Here is a 5,781-nt window from a genome sequence, read left to right on the forward strand (position 1 = left end):
GTTTTTCAAGATGGCCGTCGTGCAGTTTCCCGTTCCGCCGCGATGACGCTATTTCCGGTTCCACCTATTTACGGTGACCGCTAATTGCGGTCGCCGCTATGGTGTGTGTGGCGGTATTGCTCCTTGCGCGGCGTGCGATGGCGGTAAGGGCCGTTTTTGCCCCATTTATGCCATGCCGTACTTTACATTAACGCCATGGCGTAATGCACGTGCCCGATGGGTCGGAATATGCCGCACTTTACGCCATCGACCCATGGCGTAAACGTTGATTACGCCATGGCGGTAATGTTTGGTACTTACCGCGAGGGTCGTGATGAGGCCCAATAGATGCTACTGAAAATGTATAAGCTCAGTTAGCAAAGTCATTTATTATCCCAATACATTCTTTGCCGCCAATCCTTAGAAGATGCAAAGTTCCTCATCGAGTATAAATGCTTTGTTTCGAAGGCACATTTCAAAAGGTTGTCCTGCTTTTAGGCCGTGGCTTCAATGATAACCACAATTACTTGGCCGCCTCCTATGCAAGCTGATCCCACTGCGTATTTTTCACCACAACGCCTTAGCTCATGAACAAGATGGGCAGTGATTCTTGATCCAGATGCTCCTAGGGGTTGACAAAGAGCGATGGTGCCTCCGTTGACATTGGTATTCTCTGGGTCCAGACCCAGATCCTTCTCAACAGACAGGTATTGTGGAGCAAAAGCTTCATTCACCTCTATCAAATCCATGTCTTTCAGAGAAAGCCCTGCATCCTTAAGGCTCCAATAATAGCTGACACTGGACCAATACCCATTATGTTTGGGTCACATCCAGACACATGGTAAGCTACAATTCTAGCCAAAGGAGTGAGTTTGTGCTCTTTGACTGCCTCTTCACTGGCTACGATGACTGCACCAGCTCCATCGCACACCCCCAATGCATTTCCAGCAGTGACTGTGTCATTTTTCTTGAAGACTGGGGGTAGTTTTGCCATTTGTTCTGCTGTTGTCTGTGGTCTAGGATGCTCATCCTGCTCAACGTTTTGAGTCCCTTTCCTGGTTTTAATCTCAGTTGAAGTCATCTCGGCAGCAAAGTAACCAGCATTATTTGCAGCTTTCCACCTTTGCTGAGTTTTCAGTGCATATCGATCACAGTCCTCTCTGCTGATCTTGTATTTTTCAGCCAGATTTTGAGCAGTGATGCCCATTGGGCTTTTAATGTGCAAATCAGTGAGTCCGGCCTACAAAGTGTCTTCCATCCGAATGTCTTGGCCAAGTTTAGTCCCAAACCGAATGTTTCGGAAGTCATATGGAGATTGACTCATGCTTTCTGTTCCACCACAGAGGACCACCTCAGATTCTTCAAGGCAAATTTCCTGGCAACCACTGATGATGGACTGGACCCGGACCCGCAGAGTCGGTTTATCGTGAGGGCAGGAGCAGGGACAGGGACGCCAACCCGCAGACCAACATGCGTGGCAAGATAGGCAGCATCCGAAGAACTCTGCATTACATTACCAACAATAACACTGTCCACAATCTCTGGCGCCACCTTGCCACCAGACAGTGCAGCTCTCGCAGCAATTGTAGCTAGGTCAGTTGCTGTGTGGTCTTTCAGCACTCCTCCATAGGTTCCAAAATGAGTCCTCTTGGCTGAAAAAAGAAATACTCCTTAAGGACGTTTTTAATGCCTTTTTTAACTTTCACTAACATGGACCTACCAAATTAAATTTTTGAATAAATGCAATTTATATGCAGGCATTTGGTTTTTATATTCATGTTAGTGAGGTTGAAGGTTTATTTGATTGTATTTGTTGTCATTTTAATGCACTTTCACCTATGTAGTACTCAGCTGTTTTGAGTTTTCTGTGAGGTAGTACAATTGATGGTGTTTTGCAAGTTCATTTTAGTCATTTTTTATTTTTTGAATTTATTGTAGCTGCATCAGTCTTATCATCCCAGTGGACTTGCACCAAATGTTGTACAATTAACTCCAGTGAAAGGCCAACCTATATTTGAGAAATAGAGATAATGCTAGAGATGGGAGCAGTACATCTGTTTTATTTTGTATTTGTAGAGCACACTACAGCCCACAGGCAACAAGGCGCTTTAAGGAAATTGAAGGAGGCCTGCTTGCGGGTTACAATAAGCGGCCCAAGAAAGTATGCTTAGATACATTCACTTAGATACATTTGTTAGGTTACAGTTGTTACACTTTGAAACGTCACAGTTGTTCACTCATACTCTTATCCAGGTAACAGAATTCAAAACAGATAGATTTCATATACATGGTGACAACGTAGTACAGATCTGATGTGGATATGCTCTTTAGATAAAGAGCTGGATTTTTAGGTCCTTGCGGAAGGCTGTGTGTGAGTCGATTGTTCTAATCTGAGCTGGGAGGTTGTTCCATAGGGTTGCAGCCATAGTGGGGAAGCTGGTGCCTCCTGCACATACTCTGCGCGTGTGAGGAACCATGATGCGGTTGGCATAGGCCGACCTCGAGGGTCTGGAAGCTGTTTGTTTGGTGATCCTTTGTGCAATATAGGGAGGAGCCTGATCATGAAGACATCTATGTGTTAGGGCCAAGGTTTTGAAAACCACCCTTTCCTTGATGGGGAGCCAGTGTACCTGCCTCCTGACCCCCGAGATGTGTTCCTTGCGCAAGATGCCTGTAGCAGCCCTTAAGCATTATTTTGGACAATCTGGAGTTTGACAAGGTTTTTTTGAGAGGTTCCAATGAACAGGGCATTATAATAGTCCAGTCTGGATCCGATGATGGCTCCGGCTATTGAGATGCAGTTTTGCTGGGATAGGAAGGGTCTAATGGCATTGATGAGTTTGGAGTGGTATGCTGCGGAGGAGGCAACGGCATTGACCTGTCTGTCCATGGTGAGGCTGGGTTCTAGGTACATCTGTAGATAGTTCATGAAAAGTCTTCTCTGTGAACTTCGGTAGCATTCCTGATGATTCTTCAAATAAAGTGCTCCAATTTGGCAGGTGTTTCAAGTCTCTGCCAGTTGTTGGCAGCACCTTTAATGTCTGGTGTTTGATTCTGCATAACCACTACTCACACCTGGCTTTGTTTATGGAGGTAAAGCTGAAGCCACTCACAGCAGCCCAGATTCCAATTTTAATTATCCCACCATATATTCTCTTGCTTTCCAGGTTTGCTTACCCTACCTCATCCGTGGGCAGAAGTCTTGTAAAGAATGTAATAACTATCTATTTATCAATGGTACATTTTAATGTGAATGCTTCAAAAAGTTGAGTAAATATGCAACGTTTTTTAAGAACAGATTTATTTGGGGGTTATGTGGCTGCACAATTTCTTTTTATTTTACTTTCTACACATGATAGACACATCGTTTCCATTAGCTCAATTGCATGTATCATTAATGTTAATTAAGTTTGAAATACCAAACCCTTGAAACTCAAGGAAATAAACTTTAGCTGCAGGGACGTTAAGGTGAGGAAAACATTGGAAAAAAAAATACTTGAAATTCCAGGAAAACACTTTATTTGCAGGGATGTTGAGGTAAGAACTTAACACAACAAAACCCCTGAAATTCAGCTAAGCCACCTTAACTTTGTGCCCCCTGTTGCGCAGCCTATGACCACAATGATGTCACAGATCACATCACTGATGACATCACTAATAACTTTTTGTAGGCGAACACTGAAAATTCTCCCCTGCTTCATCAGGCAACCCAGGCGAAATCCACTGTAATTAGCTCACTGGACTACTGTAATGACTTATATTCGGGGCAACCCAGGTAACAGGTTCAGCTGATGTACGTTTTGCAGAATGCTGCAGCTCGCCTGGCACTTGGGGCTCCCCACCTGACTTCTTCCTAACCCTTGCTACATCACCTACACTGGCTCCCAGTGGCGGCTCGCATTGAGTTTAGATTCTGTGCGTCATCCACCGTGCTGTCCACAATGTGGGCCCTCTTTTTCTTTATCAATATGCTGCAAAAATACTGCCCAACGAGATATCTTCATTCAGATTCGCATCAGCTGCTTATGATCCCCAAATTCTGTTGGAAACGCCTGGGGAGCAGCTCTTTTTCTGTGCTGGCACCCAATTTATGGAATGATCTTCCATTTGATCTCAGAACTGTGACTGATTACTCTCCCTTTAGGAGAGCCTTGAAGAAACATTTGTTTAATCATTTTCTTCGGCCCTGTTAAGTCAATGTTATTGAGCACTTGAGCATGCCCCTCCAACCTTCTCAGCACCTAGACGCCTTCGGGCCTAAATTGTTCATCATAAATTTTAAATATATATATAAGTATATCACAAATTGCATCACTGATGAAGGCTGTGGTCACTGGCCATCACCAAACATGCTAGCTAGTGGTCAGTTAGTGTTGCAAAATACTAATGTGCATGGTTAAAAACCATGCCTATTGGCCGTCACTGTTTAAAAATATACAGTGTGCAACAAAGACGTCTGTAGTCAGTGGCCATAGCTAAAGGTCATAGCAAGTGCCCATAAATATTTTAGAATATGCAGTCGGCATGGCTTAGTCCGTGGCCACTGGCTAGTATTGTGGTGAAGATTATGGCTAGTGGCTGGTTATTGTGTATAAAATACAGTGGGCATGGCTGACGGTCATAGATAGAGCTGGTTAGTGTTGTATAATACACAGTGGGCACGTCTGAAGTCCATTGCTTATGGCATGTTAGTATTTGAAAATATGGAGGTCATGACCAAAAGATGTACAAACTGTTCAAGGCCAAAGGTCATGGCTAGTGGCCCATTTATATATTAGAATATATAGTGGGCACAGCCAAAGATTGTGGCCACTGGCCAGTAAAGTCTGTGGCTAGTACCTGCTGAGTGTTTATAATATACAGTGGACACGGTTGAAAGCTGTATCCAGTGGTAAACACCATAATCCATGGTTGGTAGCCTGTTAGTGTTTTAAAATATTCAGTGCATATGGGTGAAGGTTCTAAACACTGACCATAACTGAAGGCCATGACTAGTACCCATTCATGTGTTAAAATATTTTGGAACATGCACACTGACCATGGCTGAAGGCCATGCTTAGTGCCAGTTACTGTTGCAATGTAATTAGTGATGTCATCACTGGTGTGATCTGTGATGTCATCTTTGTGGTCATAGGCTGCGCAACAGGGGGCATGAAGTTAAGGTGGCTTTAGCTGAATTTCAGGGGTTATGTTGCGTTAAGTTCCCACCTTAACGTACCTGTAACTAACATTTTTCCTTGAAAAAAAAAAAAAAAAAAATATATATATATATATATATATATATATATATATATATATATATATATATATATATATATATATATATCCTTGATTGGACATTCCTTCATTTTAGATTGTTGTACTTTGCTGTTTGAGATCCTACTGTTTCACATTCACACACCTCTTGAGAGTTTGAACTTCCTCGAGCCATGTTACCACAAAAAGCAAGGGAGGTATGTATCTTAACCCTGCCTGCTTCACCTTTATGATTGGGATCATTCTTGTGTTTTCGAAGTCTGAGGGCTAAGTAGACGGTTTAGCCACTACTCTTCCTTGTACTCCTGTCGTGGGGCAGACAGTATTTCATCACACTGGTAGGCAGTGGTTGAGATTTGACACAGTCTACGCCTACAGCTGTTATGCTCACCTGGTATCCACAGGGATGTAACCAGCCGGGTTACTCGCTGGTATGCTTCTCAGCTTTGCCCTGATGTGGTCTACGGGGAAGGTTCTGCCTGAAAATACAGGAGGACTGTGTTCAAGACTGACCGACTGGGGTAAGTATCCTCCCTCCACCCCGTA

General features: G+C 43.6%; 1 pseudogene; it reads right to left on the reverse strand.

Annotated features, from left to right (window-relative positions):
- Positions 1 to 361: 361 nt before the first annotated feature.
- LOC138560433 (3-ketoacyl-CoA thiolase, mitochondrial-like) lies at positions 362 to 5,210 on the reverse strand (annotated as a pseudogene).
- Between the last annotated feature and the right edge of the window lie 571 nt (positions 5,211 to 5,781).

The sequence above is a fragment of the Ambystoma mexicanum genome, chromosome 1q, assembly GCF_040938575.1.
Source record: "Ambystoma mexicanum isolate Mex_15411 chromosome 1q, UKY_AmexF1_1, whole genome shotgun sequence".
Classification (NCBI taxonomy): domain Eukaryota; kingdom Metazoa; phylum Chordata; class Amphibia; order Caudata; family Ambystomatidae; genus Ambystoma; species Ambystoma mexicanum.